The sequence below is a fragment of the Heterodontus francisci genome, chromosome 38 (assembly GCF_036365525.1).
Source record: "Heterodontus francisci isolate sHetFra1 chromosome 38, sHetFra1.hap1, whole genome shotgun sequence".
NCBI classification, from domain to species: Eukaryota; Metazoa; Chordata; class Chondrichthyes; order Heterodontiformes; family Heterodontidae; genus Heterodontus; species Heterodontus francisci.
In genome coordinates this window covers 40,640,569-40,666,611 of record NC_090408.1, presented here as the reverse complement: position 1 = coordinate 40,666,611, position 26,043 = coordinate 40,640,569, and positions in this window count along the sequence as shown.

Here is a 26,043-nt window from a genome sequence, read left to right as displayed (position 1 = left end):
TTACCAGAGAAAATTTAACGCCCAGCACATAAGGGGATATTAGAACAGGTGACCTAAAGTTTGGTAACAGAGGCAGGTTTTAAGGAGTGTCTTAAAGGAGGAAAGAGAGGTAGCGAGGCGGAGAGGTTTAGGGATGGAATTCCAGAGCTCGTGACTGAGGCAGCTGAAGACGTGGCCACCAACTGTGAAGCAATTAAAATCAGGGTGTGCAAGAGACAAGAATTGGAGGAGTGCAGAGGTCTCGAAAGGTTGCAAGGCTGGAGGAGAATACAGAGACAGGGAGGTCATGGAGGGATTTGATTCAATTAGATCGCTGCTGATCCATAAGTGAATACAGACCATTGCACGTGTGGGCCTCTCTCCATCCATCCATTGATTTAGGGGCCTTATTGACGCCAGCCTAGGGACTATGGCCATCCTTCCCGTACTAGTACCTGGGGTCAGTCGAGAGATGGGCAATGAGTAGGAAACAGGAAGAGGTCAGTCAGTCTCTCGAACCTATTTCACCATCCAATTAGATCATGGATGATCTGTACCTCCATTTAGTCACTTTCTTCCGTATTCCTCAATACCTAACAAAAATCTATTGATCCCAGCCTTGAAAATGTCATCTGACCCCAGTATCCACAGCCTTTTGTGCAGCAGAGTTCCAGATTTTCACTACCCTTTGTGTGAAGGAATTCTTCCTGATTTCATTCCTGATTATGCCCCCTTACTCTGGATTCCTCCGCCAGAGGAAATAATTTCTCGGTCTACCCTATCGAATCTTTTTATCATTTTAAAGACCTGAATTAGCTTACCCCGCAGCATCTGAAACCCAAGGGAAGACAAGCCTAGTTTTTGCAACCTGTCCTCATAATTTAACCCTTTCCACCCATTTTGGGAGCAGTGAGGATTGACAGAGGGAAAGAGACAGTTATCATTAGCAACTTTGCAGCATGAGCTTTAAGAGCCATTGGAACAGGAATGAATGTAGTTACCTTACCTCTCACTCCGTCATAACATGCAATTACATGTACTTGATTGCTCTGATGTGTTGTTCCTTGCAAGTCCCACGCTTTGTTAGTTTCACTGCTGCCAGGCAACTGCTATCCATCACCATTTGATACAGCGATCTTCACCCATCATCGCAGCACAGTTACTGGTTTTGCAATTGTAAGAAAAATTCCCCTGATGTATTCTCTGTCTGTCTCTCTCTCTCTCTCTGCCTTGTCTGCCACCCACTGAAGTTATAGTAGAACCCTTTTGGATGCCACTTCTAACTGATGAATCTTGACAGTGCAATCAGAAGATGGTAACAAGTAACATCCTTCAGTTCAACCCAGAACCTAGCACCTTGGGGAGATATTCTTCTGTTATGAATAATATTCTACTTGCAGTGATCACAGTAACCACTCAAATGGAGCATATTTACATGGTTTTAAAATAAAATGTCACTAATATTCCAACTGATGTTAAAGAAAGAAAGAACTCGCATTCATATAGCAACTTTCACAATCTCAGGACATCCCAAAGTGCTTTACAGCCACTGAAATATTTTTTGAAGTGTAGTCACTGTTCTAATGGAGGAAACGCAGCAGCCAATTTGTGCACAGCAAGCTCCCACAAACAGCAATGAGGTAATAACCAGGTAATCTGTTTTCGTGACATTGTTTGTGGGATAAATATTGGTCAGCACACCCTTGAGAAGTCCTGCTCTTCTTCAGAATAGTACCTTGGGACCTTTTGCATCTACCTGAAGGGGTAGGTAGAATCCTGGTTTAATGTCTCACCTGAAAAGTGACACAACTAACAGTGCAGCACTCCCTCAGTACTGCACCAGGTGCACCAGCCTAGATTTTGGGCTCAGTTCTCTGGAGCAGGGACTTGAATCCACAGCCTTGTATCTCAGTGGTGAGAGTGCTACCCACTGAACCACAGCTAATAGCTAAGGCCTTGTTAATGCCATTATTGTGTTAATAATGTACGCTATTAAAAATTACACCACAGTTCATGGGCTCCTTGGTGCATAAAGGTAGTAAACACTCAGTGTTATTCTCAAGCCATAAAGACATGAAGGCACCAGGTTATATGAGCTGTCTAAGCTAATCCCAGTGGGGGCAATAGTTGTAGCTCTACAATTAACCTCAATGCTCCTGGGCTAAGGAAGATTCAAGAATCCCCTATCCCTATCCACTGACACCTGCTGGAGGACGCATGTGTTAGGAGGGAGGAGGATCAGCCATGACTGTGATGCCTTCTAGGATTGAATAGCCTACTTAATTCACCATTTGGGTGAGGCACCAAAGGGCAACCAGTACCCATGGACCTGTGCCATTCCTCGGTTAAGACATTAGGCTGTCTGGCCTCTCAGCTGGATGTAAAAGGTCCCATGGTACTTTTTCGAAGAAGAGCGGGGGAGTTCTCCCTGGCGCAAAAACAAAATACTGCAGATGCTGGAAATCTGAAACAAAAACAGAAAATGCTGGAAATACTCAGCAGATCTGGCAGCTTCTGTGGAGAAAGAAACAGAGTTAATGTTTCTGGTCAATGATGTTGCATTAGAACTGTAACCTTGCTGCTTGAATCCAGTTCTGATGAAAGGCCATCAACCTGAAACATTAACTCTGTTTCTCTCTCCACAGATGCTGCCTCAGTCCTCCTGTGGTTCTGGCCAATATTTATTCCTCAACCAATGTTGATAAAACAGATTATCTGGTGATCATCACGCTGCTTTTTGTGGGATCTTGTTGTGCGCAAATTGGCTGCTAAGTTCCCTATAGTTTTATTTTTGCTCGATCCAGAGGTCACTGATTTAAGGTGAATGGCAAAAGAACCAGAGGTGAAATGAAGAGAATGTTTTTTACACAGCGAGTTTTGTGACCTGGAATGCGCTGCCTGAAAGGGCCGATGGAGGCAGATTCAATAATGACTTTCAAAAGGGAATTGAATAAATACTTAAAGGGGAAAAAATTCCAGGGCTGTGGGGAAAGAGCAGTGGTATTGGAGAGCTTTTTCATAGAGCCAGCGCAGGCATGACGGGCTGAATGTCCTCCTTCTGTGCTGTATCATTGTACGGTTCTTTGATCTTATCTTTCAGTCACCCCATATGATAATTCACTTGCGAAACTTGCATTACAAGCTGACACTCATTATTATTAAGAGTCCCGTATCCTGAATCGACTGTTTGTTTCAATACCTTTTCGAGACTGAACGTGTCGCTTAGTGTTTCATCAATTCCCAGATCTGTCACTTTCACATCTGCTACCATCCAATCCTGGATATTTTATTGCCAAGCTCATCCTTTCCTCTTCTGATTCTGATCGTCCCCCCAATTTCTTTCTGCAAGTGCCTTTACCTCCTACCGGTTTTGAAACCACAACTTCCCCCTCACACTGCGACATGCAAATTAATTTGATTCTAATTGCACTGTCCATGCTGTTTCACTTTGGCTCTCATTAGCTTGCACTAATGCCTTTGTTGTCAGCTGTGTGTTGTCGTACACACAGGCCATTAAAACACTTCCTTCATTATTATTATTCGAATATCTCACTTAGCATTCACTGGGGAAGCAGGTGGAGGAGACACCGTTTTGCACAAATGTCATTTTCCATCCCCTGCTGAGGATTTGTCAGCATTGTAACTATTGTCAGCTGTTGCTCAGTGGGTAGCCCTTGCGTTTCTGAGGCATGAGGTCATGGGCCCAAGTCCCATTCCAGAGACTTCAGCACATAATCCAGTACTGAGGGAGTGCTGCACTGTTGGAGGTGCCAACTTTCAGATGAGATGTTAAACTGAGGCCCAGTCTGTCCTCTTGGGTGGTTGTAAAAGATGCCAAGGCACCTACTTTGAAGAAGAGCACGGGAGATCCCCCTGGTGTCCTGATCAATATTTATCCCTCAATTAACATCACTGAAACACAGATTACCTGGTCGTTATCACATTGCTGTTTGTGGGAGCTTGCTGTGTGCAAATTGGCTGCCTTCAAAATAGCCTGTCCCAATAGCACTGTGGGACATATGCCATCTCATCTGAAAGACGACATCTCTGACAGTACAACACTCCCTCAGCACTGCACTGGAGTATCAAGCTAGATTTGGTGCTCAAATCTCTAGTGTTGGACTTGAACCCACAGCCTTCTGACTGACAAACAATCAAGAGTGTGACAGACTGAATTAATACCACACAAAGTAAAAAACCTCCATTATGTTGTATCATGATGGTAGAAGGCGAGCGAGATGGATCTTGGTCTTTTTGTTCCTGGCAATTCCATTGTAACTGAGCCAAGTGTTACTGAATATTGAAGGATGATTTCTAAATCCCTGCATATTAAAAAACAACCCGCCACATATGAGTGAGAAAACCTTTTCTGCGATACACCATCACCTCGACATCATACCATTCTGACTTGGATAGATATCCCTGTTCCTGCATTGGCAATGGGTCAAAATCCCTAATGCCTCTGTGGGAGCACCTTCACCACACAGACTGCAATGTTGCAAGAACAAGGCCCACCATCACCTTCTTGGGGGCAACCACAGTTGTGCAATAAATGCCAGCCTTGCCAGTACCACCTGTGTCCCCAGACTGATTTTTTAAAAATTTGTGGTTCTGCACATGACTGAGTCCAATCAAAGCTCCCGAACCCCAGTTCTCAATTCACATTGGGCAGCTCGTGACAATTTTATTAAAGTGACAAAGGCACACCACAAATGACTCAGCCCTTCAATATTTCCAGGTCTGGCCAGTACTTCTATCCCTGCAATGTACAGCACTTAAAGGAGATGTGCTTAATTAGCAAGAAACTCCAGGCAATGATTGTGTTTCTATATATTCTAGTTGGAAGTACTTCTGCTGTATGAAGTGTGGCACTCATTAATGCATGCTGTGTGAAGGAAATATTTCCAAATGATAGTCAAATTCAAACAGGCTTAATTGTCTTTCTGGGTCATTATCTTCACTTTAAGAATTCATTGAGTTTCTGCTTTTTTTTAAAAAGTGCTTTTGAAATCTTTTCTGTGTTTCTACCTGGTTTAGGCTGTTAACTGGTTTGTCTTAGTTCTAATTTGCAATGTAAATTTTGAAAGCAGTCAATGACTGACGCACTTATGCAGCTGAACAGTGTGTGAGACTAGGTTTAAAAGCGACTGACATTCTGTTTCTTCCCTGGAGGTTAAGAACATAATAAATAGGAACAGAAGTAGGCCATTCAGCCCCTCAAGCCTGCTTCGCCTTCAATAACAACATGGCTGTCTGATTGTGACCTTAACTCCACTTTCCTGTCGGCTCCCATTGTGCTTGACTCCCTTGTAGATCAAAAATCTGTCTAACTCAGCCTTGAATATATTCAATGACCCAGCCTCCACTGCTCACTGGGGAAGAGAATTCCAAAGATCAACAACCCTCTGAGGGAAGCAATTCCTCATCTCCGTCTTAAATGGGGGACCCCTTATTTTGAAATAGATTCCCCCCAAAGGGGAAACGTTCTCTCAGCATTTACCTTGTCAAGCCCGGCAGAATCTTACATGTTTTAATAAGATGACCCCTCATTCTTCTAAACTACAATGGGTACAGGCCCAACCTGCTCAACCTTTCCTCATAAGACAACCCCTTCATTCCAGGAATCAGCCTAGTGAATGATGGGCCAAATGGCCTCCTTCTGTGCTCTAAAATTTGTATGATTCTATGAACCTTCTCCGAACTGCTTCTAATGCAAGTATATCCCTCCTTAAGTAAGAAAACCAAAACTGTACACAGTACTGCCCTGCCACCTTCAGTGATTTGTGCACATATATACCCCCAGAACCCTCTGCTCCTGCACCCCCTTTTTAGAATTGTACCCTTTTATTTCATGTTCCCTCTCCTCGTTCTTCCTATCAAAGAATCACTTGACACTTCTCTACATTTAAATTTCACCTGCTAAGTATCCACCCATTCTACCAGCCTGTCCATGGCCTCTTGAAGTCTATCATTATCCTCCTCGCAGTTCACATATGTCCAAGTTTTGTGTCTTCTGCAGATTTTGAAATTGTGTCCTGCAAATCCAAGTCTACATCATTTAATATATATCAAGAAAAGCAGCGGTCCAAATACTGATCCCTGGGGCACCCCACGATATACCAGAGATTTTTTCCCAGGGTGGAAAGGGCTACCACCAGGGGGCATAATTTTAAGGTGATTGGAGTAAGGTTCTTTACACAGAGAGTGGTGGGTGCATGGAATGCGCTGCCAGCGGTGGTCGTAGAAGCAGATACATTAGGGGCATTTAAGCAACTCTTGGATAGGTACATGGATGATAGTAGAATGAAGGGTAGGTAGTTAGTTTGATCTTGGAGTAGGTTAAAGGTTTGGCACAACATCGTGGGCCGAAGGGCCTGTACTGTGCTGTACTGTTCTATGTACTATGTACTCTAGCTGCAGTCTCACCAATGCCCTGCACAGTTGTAACAAGACTTCCCTACTTTTGTACTCCATCCTCCTTGCAATAAAGGCCAACATTCAATTTGCCTTCCTAATTACTTGCTACACCTGCATACTGACTTCTTATGATTCATGTACAAGGACGCCTAGATCCCTCTGTATCGCAGTGTTCTGCAGTTTCTCTCTACGTAAATAATATTCTGCTTTTCAATTGTTCCTACCAAAGTGGATAACCTCACATTTTTCCACATTACACGCCATCTGCCAAATTTTTACTCACTCATTTAACTTATCTATATCTCTTTGCAGACACTTCTCTGTGACCTCCTCACAACTTGCTTTATACCTTTGTATCGTCCGCAAATTTAGCTGCAATAAGTCATTAATGTTGATCATAAATAGTTGAGGCCCCAGCACTGATCCCTGTGGCACTCACTAGTTACAGTTTGCCATCCTGAAAATGCCCCATTTATCCAGACTCTGTTTCCTGTCAGTTAGCCAATCATCTATCCATGCTAATACATTACCCTCTTATCTTGTGTAGTAACCTTTCATGTGGCAACTTATCGAATACCTTTTGGAAATCCAATTACACTACATCTACTAGTTCCCCTTTATTCACCCTGCTTGCCACATCCTCAAAGAACTCTAATAAATTTGTCAAGCACAATTTCCCTTTCATAAAACCGCACTGACACTGTCTGATTGTATTATGATTTTCTAAATATCCCGCTACTACTTCCTTAATAGTGGATTGTAACATTTTCTGAATGACAGATACTAAGCTAACTGGCCTAAAGTTTCCTGCTTTCTGTCACGTGCCACCCCACCCCACCACCCACCCCCGCTTTCATGAATAGACCTGTCATGTTTGTAGTTTTCCAATCCACTGGCACCTTTCCAGAATCTGGGGAATTTTGGAAGATTACAACCAATGCATCCACTATTGCTTTAAGACCTAGGATGCAGGCATCAGGTCCAGGGGACTTGTCAGTCTTTAGTCCCACTAGTTTTCCGAATAGAAAAAAATAGGAGCAGGAGTAGGCCATTCGGCCCTTCGAGCCTTCTCCGCCATTCATTATGATCATGGCTGATCATCCAACTCAATAACCTGTTCCCGCTTTCACCCCATATCCTTTGATCTCTTTAAACCCAAGACCTATATCTAACTCCTTCTTGAAAACATACAATGTTTTGGCCTCAACTGCTTTCTGTGGTAACAAATTCCACAGGCTCACCACTCTCTGGGTGAAGAAATTTCTCCCCATAGCAGTCCTGAAAGGTTTACCCCGTATCCTTAAACGATCACCCCTGGTTCTGGACTCCCCCACCATCGGCAACATCATTCCTACATCTACCCTGTCAAGTCCTGTTAGAATTTTATAGAGATCCCCCCTCACTCTTCTGAACTCCAGCGAATATAAGCCCAACCGACTCAATTTCTCCTCATACGTCAGACCCGCCATTCCAGGAATCAGGCTGGTAAACCTTCGTTGCACTCCCTCTATAGCAAGAACATCCTTCCTCAGATAAGGAGACCAAAACTGCACACAATATTCCAGGTGCGGCCTTGTATAATTGCAGCAAGACATCCCTGCTCCTGTACTCGAATCCTTTCGCTATGAAGGCCAACATACCATTTGCCTTTTTTACCGCCTGTTGCACCTGCATGCTTACCTTCAGCGACTGGTGTACGAGAACACCCAGATCTCGCTGCATATTCCCCTCTCTCAGTTTATAGCTGTTCAGATAATAATCTGCCTTCCTGTTTTTGCTACCAAAGTGTATAACCTCACATTTATTTGTCGCTGGGTCAACGTCCTGGAACTCCCTCCCTAACAGCACTGTGGGTGTACCTACACCACACGGACTGCAGCGGTTCAAGAAGACGGCTCACCACAACCTTCTCAAGGGCAATTAGGGATGGGCAATAAATACTGGCCTTGCCAGCGACGCCCACATCCAGTGAACGTGTAAATATAAAACAAATTAAAAATGGTTGAGCCCCATCCCTTCCTCAATCAACATCCACATGCTTGGATTTTCCAGCAAGGGACATGGGTCAATGGTCTGGAATAAGCAGCCTGGCTGAGCTTCATCACTTCCCTAACTGCCAGTGTAGACACGATGGGCCAAGTGGCCTCTTTCTGTGCCGTAAACTTTCTATGAATCTAACTCGAGTGCACCCACAACCCAACCCTAGCTCAGATTGCAGAGTTACATGTAGGAGGTCATTCTGGCATCTAGCTCATTCTTCCATAGAAACTTCCTGTCCCCCATCACAATACCTGACTGCTTGTAACTGGTTACCGAATGCTAATGAATTTTTAAAAAATTTGTTCTTGTGATGTGAGCTTTGTTGACAAAACCAGCATTTATTACCAGTAGTCATAAGATCAGCTAAGGCATTCTCACCTCTGAAATACAATGCTCCAGGTTCAAGTCTCACTCCAGGGCTTGAGCCCAACAATCCAGGCTGGTGCTCCAGTGCAGTACTGAGGACGTGCTGCACTGTTGGAGGTGCTGTCTTTCACATGAGGTGTTAAACCAAGGCCCATTTGCTTGCATGGGTGGATACAAATCTCCCATGGCACTGTTTTGAAGAGGAGCAGGCAAGTTCTCCCCAGTGTCCTGGAAAATATATATGCCTCAATCAACAAAACCAAACCAGATTATCTGGTTATTATCACACTGCTATTTGTGAGAGTTTGCTGTGTGCATACTAGCTGCTGCATTAGAACAGTGACTACACATAAGAAAATGCTTCATTGGCTGTAAAGCACTTTGAAATGTCCAGTGGGTAATGATGGTGCTATTTCTTTCCATGTGGTGTAGGTACACCCACAGTGCTTGTTTCTGCAGCGATTTGATATAACTGAGTGACTTGCTAGGCCATTTCAGAGGGTGGTTAAGAGTCAACCACATTGCTGCGGATCTGGAGTCACGTGTAGGCCAGATCGGGTAAGGACGGCAGATTTCCTTCCCTAACAGGACATTAGTGAACCAGATGGATTTTTACAACAATCTGATAGTTTCGTGATCATTATTAATGAGACTAGCATTTTATTCCGATTTATCAATTGAATTGAAATTGTCGTCAATTAAACCTCAGGCACCAGTTAGAATGAAGTAGAAAGCTTTGGCCATGTGCATTATTATTGGCAATGTGAGATATGTGTGCATTAATGGGAAGGTGGATTTAAACTTTATTGGGTAACATTGTCACGACGGTTTTTCCAATCTCCTGCCGTAACTTTGGGGGACGATCAGTGTCAGCCGATTCCACACACCTCTTGTTGAAGTTACTGTGGACGACAGGGAGAAGCCCTGAACAAACTCTATCCCCATATGTTCCACCAGTGCCCTGTACAAACTCTACCCTATATGTTCCCCCAGTGCCCTGTGTGACCTCTACCCTGTATGTTCCCCCAGTGCCCAGTGCAAACTCTACCCCTATATGTTCCCCCAGTGCCCTGTGTAAACTCTACCCTGTATGTTCCCCCAATGCCCTGTACAAACTCTACCCCCATATGTTCCCCCAGTGCCCTGTGTAAACTCTACCCTATATGTTCCCCCAATGCCCTGTACAAACCCTGCACCCATATGTTCCCCCAGTGCCCTGTGTAAACTCTACCCTGTATGTTCCCCCAATGCCCTGTGCAAACCCTACCCCCATATGTTCCCCTAGTGCCCTGTGTAAGCTCTACCATGTATGTTCCCCCAGTGCCCTGTGTAAACTCTACCCTGTATGTTCCCCCAATGCCCTGTGCATCCTCTACCCCTATATGTTCTCCCAGTGCCCTATGTAAACTCTACCCTATATGTTCCCCCAATGCCCTATGTAAACTCTACCCCCATATGTTCCCCCAGTGCCCTGTGCAAACCCTACCCCTATATGTTCCTCCAGTGCCCTATGTAAACACTACCCCTATATGTTCCCCCAGTGCCCTGTGTAAACTCTACCCTGTATGTTCCCCCAATGCCCTGTGTAAACTCTACCCTGTATGTTCCCCCAATGCCCTGTGCATCCTCTACCCCTATATGTTCTCCCAATGCCCTATGTAAACTCTACCCTATATGTTCCCCCAATGCCCTGTGTAAACTCTACCCTGTATGTTCCCCCAATGCCCTGTGCAAACCCTACCCCCATATGTTCCCCCAGTGCCCTGTGTAAACACTACCCTGTATGTTCCCCCAATGCCCTGTGCAAACCCTACCCCCATACGTTCCCCCAATGCCCTATGTAAACTCTACCCTATATGTTCCCCCAATGCCCTGTGTAAACTCTACCCTGTATGTTCCCCCAATGCCCTGTGCATCCTCTACCCCTATATGTTCTCCCAATGCCCTGTGTAAACACTACCCTGTATGGTCCCCTAGTGCCCTGTGTAAACTCTACCCTGTATGTTCCCCCAGTGCCCTGTGCAAACCCTACCCCCATATGTTCCCCCAGTGCCCTGTGTAAACTCTACCCCTATATGTTCCCCCAATGCCCTGTACAAATCCTACCCCCATATGTTACCCCAGTGCCCTGTGTAAACTCTACCCTGTATGTTTCCCTAGTGCCCTGTGTAAACTCTACCCTGTATGTTCCCCCAATACCCTGGACAAACCCGACCCCCATATGTTCCCCCAGTGCCCTGTGTAAACGCTACCCTGTATGTTTCCCTAGTGCCCTGTGTAAACTCTACCCTGTATGTTCCCCCAATACCCTGTACAAACCCGACCCCCATATGTTCCCCCAGTGCCCTGTGTAAACTCTACCCCTATATGTTCCCCCAGTGCCCTGTGTAAACTCTACCCTTATATGTTCCCCAGTGCCCTGTGTAAACTCTACCCTGTATGTTCCCCCAATACCCTGTGTAAACTCTACCCCTATATGTTCCCCCAGTGCCCTGTGTAAACTCTACCCCTATATGTTCCCCCAGTGCCCTGTGTAAACTCTACCCCTATATGTTCCCCCAGTGCCCTGTGTAAACTCTACCCCTATATGTTCCCCCAGTGCCCTGTGTAAACTCTACCCCTATATGTTCCCCCAATGCCCTGTATAAACTCTACCCTGTATGTTCCCCCAATGCCCTGTGCATCCTCTACCCCTATATGTTCTCCCAGTGCCCTGTGTAAACTCTACCCTATATGTTCCCCCAATGCCCTATGTAAACTCGACCCCCATATGTTCCCCCAGTGCCCTGTGCAAACTCTACCCCTATATGTTCCCCCAGTGCCCTGTGTAAACTCTACCCTGTATGTTCCCCCAATGCCCTGTACAAACCCTACCCCTATATGTTCCTCCAGTGCCCTATGTAAACACTACCCCTATATGTTCCCCCAATGCCCTATGTAAACTCTACCCCCATATGTTCCCCCAGTGCCCTGTGTAAACTCTACCCTGTATGTTCCCCCAATGCCCTGTACAAACCCTCCCCCTATATGTTCCTCCAGTGCCCTATGTAAACACTACCCCTATATGTTCCCCCAGTGCCCTATATAAACTCTACCCCTATATGTTCGCCCAGTGCCCTGTGTAAACTCTACCCTGTATGTTCCCCCAATGCCCTGTGCAAACCCTACCCCCATATGTTCCCCCAGTACCCTGTGTAAACTCTACCCCTATATGTTCGCCCAGTGCCCTGTGTAAACTCTACCCTGTATGTTCCCCCAGTGCCCTGTGCAAACCCTACCCCCATATGTTCCCACAGTGCCCTGTGTAAACTCTACCCTGTATGTTCCCCTAGTGCCCTGTGTAAACTCTACCCTGTATGTTCCCCCAATACCCTGTACAAACCCTACCCCCATATGTTCCCCCAATGCCCTGTACAAACCCTACCCCTATATGTTCCCCCAGTGCCATGTGTAAACTCTACCCCAATGTGTTCCCCCAGTGCCCTGTGTAAACTCTACCCCTATATGTTCCCCCAGTGCCCTGTGTAAACTCTACCCCTATATGTTCCCCCAATACCCTGTACAAACCCTACCCCCATATGTTCCCCCAATGCCCTGTACAAACCCTACCCCTATATGTTCCCCCAGTGCCATGTGTAAACTCTACCCCAATGTGTTCCCCCAGTGCCCTGTGTAAACTCTACCCTTATATGTTCCCCCAGTGCACTGTGTAAACTCTACCCCTATATGTTCCCCCAATGCCCTGTACAAACCCTACCCCTATATGTTACCCCAGTGCCCTGTGTAAACTCTACCCTGTATGTTCCCCTAGTGCCCTGTGCAAACTCTACCCTGTATGTTCCCCCAATACCCTGTACAAACCCTACCCCCATATGTTCCCCCAATGCCCTGTACAAACCCTACCCCTATATGTTCCCCCAGTGCCATGTGTAAACTCTACCCCAATGTGTTCCCCCAGTGCCCTGTGTAAACTCTACCCCTATATGTTCCCCCAGTGCCCTGTGTAAACTCTACCCTTATATGTTCCCCCAGTGCACTGTGTAAACTCTGCCCTGTATGTTCCCCCAGTGCCCTGTGTAAACTCTACCCTTATATGTTCCCCCAGTGCACTGTGTAAACTCTGCCCTGTATGTTCCCCCAGTGCCCTGAGTAAACTCTACCCCTATATGTTCCCCCAATGTCCTGTGTAAACTCTACCCTGTATGTTCCCCCAATGCCCTGTGTAAACTCTACCCTTATATGTTCCCCCAGTGCACTGTGTAAACTCTGCCCTGTATGTTCCCCCAGTGCCCTGTGTAAACTCTACCCTTATATGTTCCCCCAGTGCACTGTGTAAACTCTGCCCTGTATGTTCCCCCAGTGCCCTGAGTAAACTCTACCCCTATATGTTCCCCCAATGTCCTGTGTAAACTCTACCCTGTATGTTCCCCCAATGCCCTGTGCATCCTCTACCCCTATATGTTCTCCGGAGTGCCCTATGTAAACTCTACCCTATATGTTCCCCCAATGCCCTATGTAAACTCTACCCCCATATGTTCCCCCAGTGCCCTGTGCAAACTCTACCCCTATATGTTCCCCCAGTGCCCTGTGTAAACTCTACCCTGTATGTTCCCCCAATGCCCTGTACAAACCCTACCCCTATATGTTCCCCCAGTGCCCTATGTAAACTCTACCCCTATATGTTCCCCCAGTGCCCTGTGTAAACTCTACCCTGTCTGTTCCCCCAGTGCCCTGTGTAAACTCTACCCTGTATCTTCCCCCAATACCCTGTGTAAACTCTACCCCTATATGTTCCCCCAGTGCCCTGTGTAAACTCTACCCCTATATGTTCCCCCAGTGCCCTGTGTAAACTCTATCCTTATATGTTCCCCCAGTGCACGGTGTAAACTCTGTCCTGTATGTTCCCCCAGTGCCCTGTGTAAACTCTACCCCTATATGTTCCCCCAATGCCCTGTGTAAACTCTACCCTGTATGTTCCCCCAATGCCCTGTGCATCCTCTACCCCTATATGTTCTCCCAGTGCCCTATGTAAACTCTACCCTATATGTTCCCCCAATGCCCTATGTAAACTCTACCCCCATATGTTCCCCCAGTGCCCTGTGCAAACTCTACCCCTATATGTTCCCCCAGTGCCCTGTGTAAACTCTACCCCTATATGTTCCCCCAGTGCCCTGTGTAAACTCTACTCCCGTATGTCCCCCCAATGCCCTGTACAAACCCTACCCCCATATGTTCCCCCAGTGCCCTGTGTAAACTCTACCCCTATATGTTCCCCCAATGCCCTGTACAAACCCTACCCCCATATGTTCCCCCAGTGCCCTGTGTAAACTCTACCCTGTATGTTCCCCCAATACTCTGTACAAACCCTACCCCCATATGTTCCCCCAGTGCCCTGTGTAAACTCTACCCCTATATGTTCCCCCAGTGCCCTGTGTAAACTCTACCCTGTATGTTCCCCCAATACCCTGTACAAACCCTACCCCCATATGTTCCCCCAGTGCCCTGTGTAAACTCTACCCTGTATGTTCCCCCAATACCCTGTGTAAACTCTACCCCTATATGTTCCCCCAGTGCCCTGTGTAAACTCTATCCCTATATGTTCCCCCAGTGCCCTGTGTAAACTCTACCCCTATATGTTCCCCCAGTGCCCTGTGTAAACTCTACTCCCGTATGTCCCCCCAATGATCTGTATTAAACACTACTAGCCGGATTTTACCAATCCCATGACGTCGGGCTCCTAGGCGGGTGTTGGGGGCATGTGTGGAGCGCCGGAAGATGGTTGCAGCTGAGGCCTGCGACGGAGCTTGACACCGGGAGGGCCCGGCCTGATCCTCCCGGCAGCGGCGAGGCTCCGTGGCAGCCCCTCGCTGCTGGGCGACGGGACCTCAATTTCAACAATTAAATTAATGAGATGAATAAATTTAAATGAACCCACCTTGAATCTTCCGGGCCTGCCACGATCCACAGTGCGGCAGCCAGCACTCCTGTGCCCTCAACTCCCCGACTGGGGAAAGCTGGCATGACACTGGTGGGGAGGGGGGAGGAGTGAAGATTTCCAGTGAGGGGGAGGGGGAGACGGAGTCAAATAAACGTAATGGGTGTAGGGGATTGTGGGAAGGGGTGAACTTTAAACTTTGTGCAGGCTGGGGAGGGAAGATCAGATTTAAAAGGTAAGAATTTGTGGTGGGGGGGGGGGACGGGGGGCAAATAGTTAATGTAATTGTTATTGGGAGGTGGGAAAGGAGCGTTAGAATTTAATTCGGTAAATTTTGTGGGGCGTGTATCTTTAAAAATTTAAATGCGCCGGCAGGTTTGGCTGCCCATTAAAAATGGCGCCAGCGCCTGCGCACAGGCAGGTGGCGCCATTGCCAAGGACGGATAGCCCGTCCCCTCCACGTGATTGGGATGGGGGTGGGGGCCGTGCTGGCTATTTAAATGAGCCACCATGCGGGAGTTCGCAGCATTTCTAAGGTGTGCGGGGCCCGCACGGACAGGCCGCCATTTTTTGAGCTCACCGTGAAAATGGCGGTGGGCTCTTAAAATCCAGCCCGCTGTGGGCAGCGAGACCAAAAACATAAACAGCCGTGCACAGTACTGTCTCCTGAATAGTAAATTTTCATTAGCAGAGTTATGACACTGGCCATTCTTGCTCAAATAAAAGTTATAACTATCAGGAAAGCCTGAACAGGCTGGGGCTCGTCTCTGTAGAAAAGAGAAGGCTGGGGGGGTGACCTGATCGAGGTCTTTAAATTTATGAAGGTTTTTGATAAAGTAGATACAGATGTTTCTACTTGTGGGGGAGAACAAAACTAGAGGCTATATCTATAAGATAGTCAGTGATAAATTCAGTAGGAATACAGGAGAAACTTCTGTACCCAGAGAGTGGTGAGAATGTGGAGGCTACAAAGGAATATAGATAGGTTAAGTGAGTGGGCAAAGACCTGGCAAATGGAGTATAATGCGGGAAAGTGTGAAATTGTCCACTTTGGCGGGAAGAATAAGAAAGAAGCATATTATTTAAATGGTGAGAGATTGCAGAGCTCTGAGATGCAGAGGGCTCTGGGTGTCCTAGGGCATGAATCACAAAAGGTTAGTATGCAAGTACAACAGTAATTAGGAAAGCTAATAGAATGTTATTGTTTATCGCGAGGGGAATTCAATACAAAAGTAAGGAGGTTATGCTTGGTATACAGAGCATTGGTGAGACCACATCTGGAGTACTGTGTACAGTATTGGTCTCCTTATTTAAGGAAGGATGTAAATGCGCTGGAGGCAGTACAGAGAAAGTTTACTAGACTAATACCTGGAATGGGCGAGCTGTCTTACGAGGAAAGATTGGACAGGCTGGGCTTGTATCCGCTGGAGTTTAGAAGAGGTGACTTGATTGAAACATATAAGATCCTGAGGGTGGATGTGGAAAGGATGTTTCTCCTTGTGGGAGAATCTAGAACTAGGGGCAATGTTTAAAAATAAGGGGTCACCCATTTAAGACAGAGATGAGGAGAAATTTTTTCTCTCAGAGGGTCGTGAGTCTTTGGAATTCTCTTCCTCAAAAAGTGGCGGAAGCAGAGTCTTTGAATATTTTTAAGGCAGAGGGTGATAGATTCTTGATAAGCAAGGGGGTGAAAAGTTATTGGGGGTAGGTGGGAATGTGGAGTTCAGCCATGAAGATATTGAATGGCGGAACAGGCTCGAAGGGCCGAGCAGCCTACTCCTGCTCCTAATTTGAATGTTCGTATGAAACACATGACCACAAGAAGTGGTTGAAGTGAACAGTATGAGTGCATTTAAGGGGAAGCTGGATAAATACATGAGAGAAAGGAATACAGGGATATGCTAATAAGGTGAGGTAGTAGGGTAGAATAAAGCGTGGCTACCCGATCTGAACCCAACCTGACCCGATGACATGTGTCGGGTTCGGGTTGGGTATCTCTTCTGGGTCCAGCGTTTGGGCTCGGGTTGGGTCGGGCTGGACATGAACAGTGCTGCCCTGCTCCGGGAAGTAATCTTCAAATGGACATTCAGGATGTCAAGGCGGGAAACGTGCAGTCCAGACTCTGCACTCTGCAGTAAAGCCTGGCTACCCGACCAAAACCCGACTACATGTGTCAGGTTCGGGTCGGGTCGGGTCGGGCATTAAAAAAAATTAAAGGACTCGGCCCCGGGTCGGGTTCGGGTTTGCAGTTGTCGGTTTGGGTGCGGGTCAGGCTTTAGGGTAGAGTGGGAAGCATAACTAGCATGGACCCATTGGGCCAAATGGCCTGTTTCTGTGCTAAACGATCCATGTAAACCCTCTCTAACCAGGCTGTAACAATGCTTCTTAAAGCTGCCTTGCTTGTTTAATGTGGGTCGCTGAACACCATCGCTGTAATAAGTGAACCTACCTGTGATTCGTTTCATATTCGATTTACCTATAAAAACGAGAAATCAATTTCCTCTCATCTGTGCGGCTGCTGGGAGAGTTCATGCAACGAGCATCACAGCATCTGAAAGTCAATCGCTCACTCGAGGTGAAAATGTGTTTTCAGGTATCTTGCCGTGATGTTGATGTGTCGCCCTGGAGGAGTGTGTGTGTGTGTGTGTGTGTGTGTGTGTGTGTGTGTGTGTGTGTGTGTGTGTGTGTGTGTCAGGAATGTTGAATGGCCCAGTGTTTGATGCAGCCCCTGGGGCAGTGAAGAGAAAACCAGCTAAAGATCGGAGCTAAAAAAGGGACCCAATAATTGAGCTTTTCAATAACATTTAATAAATTTTCCTCATGAAATAAAAATTGTTAAAATGTGATTGTTAAGCAACTTGTTAAACATGTGTCGCTTTTTAAGAGGTAAATTACAGTACGGCTGAGATGACCAATTTAACATAGAAAGTAAATTCTGTGTCAGCTCACTCAAGTGCATGTTCCTGACATTGCACAGATGCACAACAATTTTAAAATTGCTGGTGCTGAAATTGGAAGCTATTCCAATCTGCAAAATTCACCGACCAAATTGCAATTAAACTCTGACTGACCACAGACATTGCATAACAGCAATTACACTTTGTATTTCAAAATGTGAGCACCAGATCAAGGCTGACCCTCCACAGTGCAGTCCTGAGGGAGTGCCGCACTGTCAGAGGTGCTGTCTTTCAGATGAGATGTTAAACTGAGGTCCTGTCTGCCCTCTCCCATTGATGGAGACAATCCAATGGCACTATTCTGAAGAAGAGCAGGGGAGTTCTCCCCGTGTCCTGGCCAATATTTATCCCTCTACTAACATCACTAAAACCAGATTATCTGGTTATCATCACATTGCTGTTTGAGGGATCCATCTGTGTATAAATTGGCTGCTGTGTTTCCTCCATTATAACAGTAACTACACTTCAAAAAAGTATGTCATTGGCTGTAAATTGGCATTGGTTGAGATGTCCTGTGGATGTGAAAGACACAATAAAAATAAACACAAGTCTTTATTTTACCAATGAAATAAGGCGCGACAGGCAACGCTGACTTGAGATTGGTGCAGACCCAGACAAGGATAGGAGCAGCTCAAAAAAAGTAACTCATCTAAGATTAGTTAATAAGGCAGCAAACATCCCACACTATCTTTGGAAAACTTTTTATTGCAAGTAACTTGGTTCTCCCTAACCCAACCCCCTGAAAGGAATGATCAGCCATTAACACTACTAAAGCACATCATGCTACAAAACACAAAATACTACAGATGCTGGGAATCTAAAACAGGATTAGGAGTTACAGCACCAGGTCGGACGTGAAGCGTGGGGAATATCACTCTGACTGCTTGCCTCTCTTCCGTGGTCTTGTCCATGCCCAGTGTCTCTGTAGAAGAGCACCCTGGTACCCTTGAGACATTCCACAACTGGTCGACACTGCAGGGACTGAAGTGTGTACAGGGCACTTGGTGACATTAGTTACCTGAGATGAAAGGGCTATCTTGTGAGGAGAGATTGAGTAGAATGGGTTTATATTCTCAAGAGTTTAGAAGAATGAAAGGCGATTTCATTGAAATATATAAAATTCTTAGGGGGCTTGAGAGGGTAGGTTTTGAGAGGCTGTTTCCCCTGGCTGGACAGTGGAAAACCATGGGTCATAGACTCAGGATAAAGGTTGGCCATTTAGGATTGCATTGGGCAGAAATTTATTCAGCCAAAGGATTTTAAATTTTTGGAATTCTCTACTCCCAGAGAGCTGTGTGGATGCTCATTCATTGAGAATATTCAAGACAGAGATTGGACACGAAGAGAATTAAGGACTATGGGGATAGTGCAGGAAAGTGGAGTTGAGGTAGAAGATCAGTCATGATCTTATTGAATGGCCTACTCCTGTTCCTATTTCTTATGGTCAAATGTTTATGTGTTTCCTTTATTTTATGGTTTAGTACTGCACCTCTAAAAAGGAGGCAGCATTGTTTTTTATTATCAGAAAAAAGCAAACTTTTGAGGCTTCAGAGAAAAAAGTAACAGAAATAGTTAAATAAAGGTTCAGCAGGTCAGGCAGCATCTGTGGAGAGAGTAGAGGACTGGAAATTTCAGGCACTTCAGTTGCACATAATGGGCTAAATTTAATGGCCCTGGCAGGAGTCACATCCACCAGCCTGAGTGTTGGGGGCAACCCTGTCGTGGCCATTCTTGGAAGCCCCAACAGAATTCATTGCTAATCAGGCAGTTAGCTCGCCTGCCGGCGGGGCTTCCGTGCCTTTAAAGGCAAAGGGCCCGCCTCCAAGTGCTCCCGGCCAATCAGCGGGCTGGCAGCTCTTCAGTCCCTGAGCATCACCGGGGAGCAGTGGTCACCGCTGGTACTGCAGGAGTCCCAGAGCAGCGGCCATGGACGAGGCTGCGGAATAAGATAGGTGGGGTCGTGTTCGCCAGAGCCACTCAAGTAGGCCCGGGCGAGGGAGGGGAGTCGTTAGTGATGGTGCGGGGGAGGCCATCTTACAGCAGGGTTGGCCCTTGACGCTGGGGGTCCCTCCATGGGCCTCAGGGGCCTGATCAGGAGGCCCTCCCCACCCACTGAGCCCACAAGGGAGCCGCCAGCTTTTACTGGGCAGCCTACCCACATGGCAGAGCGCCCGCTGCTGGTAAAATACCAGCGGCAGCAGGAAGAGGCCCTTAAAGGGCCACAATTGGCCTTTGGGAGGGAAGGCCGTCCTTGACCTTCCCCATCCCTGTAAAATTCCATGGCAGGATGGTAAGGGGCACCACCCCTCGTCTTCCTTTGCCATTTTATGTCCCCCGACTACCCGCCCCCCAACCAGCCTTCCAGCCCATCCCTAGAGGGCTGGTAAAACCTAGCCCATTCGAGATGCCCCTCACTCCATTCCTATCTTGCAAGATCTTCATCTGTTTCTGTATTTGAAGCAGGAAAATGCCTGAAATATTAATTTTGCTTCTGTCCACAGCTGCTGTGCATTGCTTAATGCACTCTTTGAAATGAGAGGGAATAATGGAGCTAATATCATCTGAAATTACAAGGCAACAAGGAGGGTGAATGGTAAAAGTCCAGAACATTTAGAATATTCTCAGACAGACAGGGCCAATAGACATCAAAAGAAAGAGTTGCTGTGACTCAGTGGGCAGCATTCTCAACTTTAAGTTCAAAGGCTGTGGGTTCAAGTCCCACGCCAGGACTTAAGCTCAAAAAGCAAGGCTAACACTCCAGTAGACTTCTTAGGGAGTGCTACAGTGGCAGAGGTGTCGATGCAGCATTACCAGAGGCCCTGTCTGCTGTCTCAGGTTGATGTAAAAGGTCCCAAGGCACTCTTTCAAAGGAGAGGTGTCTTGGCTGGTATATCTCCCTCAACTGTCATTACAAAAAACCTTCATTATCACATTGTTGTTTGTGGGATCTTGCTGTGTATAAATTGGCTGCAGTATTTCCTACATTTTAAAAGTACTTCATTGGCTATAAAGTGCTTTGAGAGACATCTGATGATTGTGAAAGGTGCTATATAAATGCATCTTTCTTTTTTTGCAAGGGCATATATTATACTTTCCTGCAATAGACATATTGAGACACTAGTCCGCTGTACACAGATCATTCTCCCTTACAACAAGCAGACAGATAGCCTACAAAGCCCATGGGAGACAAAACCAGTGGGAGAAAATCAGAAAAGATGTTCTAAAAATTAGTGAAATCAGAAGGGACATAATAAAACTTACCAAGTTCAAGGCAGGTGGAAGCTTCAGAGACTTTTTAGCAAGTGATTTGAATCAATATTTTCCGCAGATCTTAAGTGGTACACGGGCTACAGTGGCTTCACTTCCCAACAGTTGGTGAGTGCTGGCATGCAATTCAACTATGTGTGGCATCACTGCTAAGCACAATTATATTCCCGCCCAGCACCCAGTTGGATGTGGGAACCTGATTGTTTCCCCCCTGCCTTAGCCCAGTACCCCAAGGGCTAACTGTAGCTCCAACAGCTTGGAAGAACTAAATTAGAAGAGACCAGGAATTGAATCCAGATCGATGTGGCGCAGGGGTTGCCAACTCTGGTTGTACGTATTCCTGGAGGTTTTGTTGCATGATCTTCCACCTCCAACCTACACTCCTACTATTGGACACCCAAAACATTCATCTTCACAGAATGTCGCATTCCCACAGCCAATTGGAATACGAGCAGACTCTTTGTTACTCGATTGGATGAATCTTAGCTGTTAGACCAACCGCCTTTTCTCCCTGCCCCCAACATTTTTATAATTAATAAAGAAATGTGTTCAAAGTAAATGAAAGCAAAACACACAATTTTTGTTTTGTGCCAACTGTGATTTTTTTTTGTATCTCCTGGGATTTTTCTTGCAACAGTGTCTTGGTGAATAAACTCAGATTCTAGGAAACTCCAGGGCAACCCTGGAGAGTTGGCAACCCTAACGAGGCACAGCCTCACGAACATTTTATCCTGTTTAATCGCCTTTATGAGTTTCAGCATGATGTTCAGTAATGCTGCAAAGTGGAGCTGCCCCTAAAAAGTCATTTGTGTTGGTTAACCTCGTTCCCACATTTCATTTCCACAGATGCACATTTCCCCATTTTCTAACAGGCAATCAGCAGGATGTAAATATTGAAGAGTGACATTTTAAAATATTTATCGCTCCTAGATTAATAGCAAACACAAATTTTAATATTTAATGAGAGTGGATATTTAAGGCTAGCAGTGGGTACAGCAAGGAGGAACAATTCACTCCGGGGGGGAAACGCTGGTCAAAATGAGTCCTGCGATGCAACATCTGGGAGTCATCTTCAGAAGCAGCTGCAGATGTTAATATATACTGAGTCAAGAGACACGAATGCACGAATCCTGATTGGCTTAAAATGGACGGAATGAAGAGGTCCTGGCCAGGCCTGTGTTGTAGCTAAGGAAACAGTTTTTTTAAAAAAAAACCTCTGCTTGATCATTCGCTTTAGAAGCAGGCTATGTTTTGTTAACCGCAGTGGCCATATCTTCCCAGATTTCAGCACTTAGCTCTCCCAGGAATAGCTGACTGCCGCCCAACCCATTCAGTGACCTCCTATTAGATAGCATTGATATTCTTCGAAAACCCATTATTTTTAAAAGCGCAACATAGGGCATGAGTCATTCTGCAGTGAATTCTGCCTGAGGGGCTGTGCTTGTAGCTGACCTTTCAAGGCTAGTGGTAAGCATTCAGGTATTTGAATGACTTTCAAATCTCAGTTTCTGAGACTCTTTTCCTAGAAATTCCTGATCAGTTTCTAACAATGCTAAAACCTCTTTGCGAGCCCAGCTCTCAGTCCTCCAGTTACTTAGCACAGTTTCCACCATGGCAATCGACTCTCGAGTTCACCTGGCCAACATCACTAAAAGCTTATCTGATTATCTGTTATTATTACATTGCTGTTTGTGGGATCTTGCGTTGTGCAAATTGGCTGCCACGTTGCCTATATTAAAACAGTGACCACACTTCAAAAAATGCTTCATTGGCTGTAAAATGCTTTGAAACACATTATAAATGCAAGTTCCTTCTTTCCGTCTTTCTGAAAATAAATCTACTCCCCAATAGCCTAGTGCGTCAAGTCATACAGTGCACTCTTGCCCTTCCCAGGAGATTGCTGTCGGGGCTGGGGAAGCAGTGGTCATCATGAGCAATATTCCCTCTGATTTTTATTTGTGGTGCGTGGTCTGCTAATTATGCTGCCCAGTACATTCAGGTTTGCTGTGAAACTGCACATCCACCCAGCGTAGGGGGAACATTGATCATGAGTCTGGGGCAGGTTTTAGTGGACCAGCTGGTCTTTTCCTGCCCGTCAGTTTTGTACGTTTGTTATAAAGTCCTGGGCTTGATCCTCAGTCAGTGCTAAGCTGAGTTTACCTGTTACATCTCTACTTTTCCCAGTTCTGATGAAAGGCCATCGACCTGAAACGTTAACTCTGTTTCTCTCTCCGCAGATGCTACCTGACCTGCTGAGTATCCCCAGCATCTCCTGTTTTTTATTTTATTTCAGACTTCCAGCATCTGCAGTATTTTGCTTTTGAGTTTACCAGGCTTAGCTGTCAAGGTAATAAAAGCAAAATACTGCAGATGCTGGAAATCTGAAATAAAACAAAAATTGCTGGAAATACTCAGCAGGTCGGGCAGCATCTGTGGCGAGAGAAGCAGAATTAGTGTTTCAGGTCAGTGATCTTTCAGATGCTGCCCGACCTGCTGAGTATTTCCAGCATTTTTTGTTTTTATTTTCTATTAGCCGTCGAGGTGTTAGAGTTGGCATTACGCTCCTCGGGTTGAAGAAATGGTTGAGAAATAGGGAAGGATGGTTGGTTGGAGGTGAGAGAGAGTTGCTGATCAGATAACAGTTTTGTATTCTAAGTGGAAACGCTAGAGAAATGTTCAAAGAGCCCCTGAGATATTGGAGCAGAATTCACACCTCCATATAATATAAACAGTGCTACCAATACTTCACCCAGAGCTGCAGAAAAAGACTTGCATTTATATAAGATAGATTTTCCTCTCTGGGCACCCTCCTGGATTTCTTTTATTCTTTCAAGGGATGTGGGCTTCGCTGACTAGGCCAGCATTTGTTGCCCATCCCTAATTGTCCTTGAACTATGTAGCTTGCTAGACCATTTCAGAGGGCAGTTAAGAGTCAACCACATTGCTGTGGAGTCTGGAGTCACATGTAGACCAGGTAAGGACGGCAGATTTCCTTCCCTGAATGACATTAGTGAACCAGATTGGTTTTTACAACAATCAACAATGGTTTCATCGTCACCATTAGACTAGTTTTTAATTCCAAATTTATTAATTGAATTCAAATTTCACCATCTGCCGTGGTGGGATTCAAACCAATGTGCCCAGAGCATTAGCCTGAGCCTTGGATGTATATGAATGGGTCCTAGCAATCCTTTGATGTCTTACCCAGGAGACCTTTTGCTCATGCACCAGCCTATTTGACTATGAAGGGTGTCGCTGTCAGGTCTGATCTTGCCCTCATCCAATGGTCACACATAAACTTTCCATCAGGGTTCCCTGCTTTATAATCATTCAGGGTAACTTGAAGTCGGCGAGGGTGGCTTCAGGCTTGGCTGTGGTGCCTCTCATGGTCGAATAGCATTCCCACACTCGCTGCCTGTGCTCATACATGACGAATGGCCACTTGGGTTTTGTTGCCCAGAGGCTGCTTGGCTGACATGACTTGGTATCTTTAGGAGAAAAGGAATTGAATTTGAGAGCAATTAAACTGGAATTCATGCTGAGAGTGGAACTCTGGTAAATACTGTACGTGTTAAATAGAAGTTGGTGACAGAGAAGGATTTACCTTTCAGTAAATCAAAACGATGTTTGAGTATTAGAATCTGATATTTACATTTATATCATTCATATGTAGTTATAAAATGTTAAAATTACAGGAATTTATAGCCTTCTAAATTTGAGTTGAACTCGAATTGAAATCAGTAATACTAGCTGCTGTGCTGGGAGAGATGAGACGTACAGTATCGATTCGGGTCATTGTCCATAAGCAATTGAATTTAAGGGGCTGGTTTGAAGAAGAAATCAATAGGGTAATGTGCAGGCTGTAACCAACCATCCAGTATGACATGGATTTTAAGAATCACATTGCTGGTTTGGCTATTCTTAGCTCACAGGAAGATGCAAGATAGGTTTGGATCAGAAAACCCTTCAGCCCATTTTATCCTGTTCCTCCAGAATACCATTCTGGGGCTTAAAGGGTTAAAGTATTAGGTCCAGTTGAATAAACATGGCTTGTATGCCTTGAATATTGCAGATTGAGGGGTGATTTAATGGAGGTTTTTAAAATGTTCAAAGGATCTGATAGGGTAGATACAGATAAACTATTGCCTCTGATGGGAAATCCAGAACAAGACGACAGAATCTTGAAATTAGAGCCAGGCCTTTTAGGAGGGAAATCAGGAAGCACGTTATCACACAAAGGGTGGTAGAAATCTGGAACTCTCTCCCCCAAAAGGCTGTGGATGCTGGGGTTCAATTGGAGCTTTCAGGACTGAGGTTAGTAGACTTCTGTTGGGTAAGAGTATTAAGAGATGTGGAACTATATGGAGTTGAGGTACAGATCAGCCATGATCTCATTGAATGGCAGAACAGGCTCGAGGGGCTGAATGGCCTCCTGTTTCTGATGTTCCTTTGTTCCCCATTGCAACGTCTGTCAGTTCTACTTATGAGTCCTGGTGTCCTAATTCTGCCTAGCCAACAGTTTGAGCTGTGATGATACTTTGTGTAAGGGAATAGTCCCTGGCATCTGTCCTAAACTTGCCATCAAGTACCCTTCACTTACAGAGGATAATAGATGTTATATCACAACATAATTGCAGAATTCCAATGGTTTATATAGAGAACAATAGGTGGCCAAAATTAATGATGACCTGTGGCCAAGGGCTTTATACAGAGAATAACCAGCATCTGGGAATGCTTTTAAGGCAGTGATTAGATTGAGGGATTCTTGTGGATTATATAACTGGGAGTGCTTAACTCTGAGGAATTCAAATTGCATTTATAAACACTCTCCTAAACACCAAAGCCAGGTTATTGGAATATTCCCTTCATTTTTTTAATTCTTTCATGGGATGTGGGAGACGCTGGCAAGGCCAGCATTTGTTGCCCATCCCTAATTGCCCTTGAACTGAGTGTCTTGCTAGGTCATTTCAGAGAGCAGTTAAGAATCAGCCACATTGCTGTGGGTCTGGAGTCACATGTAGGCCAGACCAGGTAAGGTCAACTGATTTCCTTCTCTAAAGGACATGAGTGAACCAGATGGGT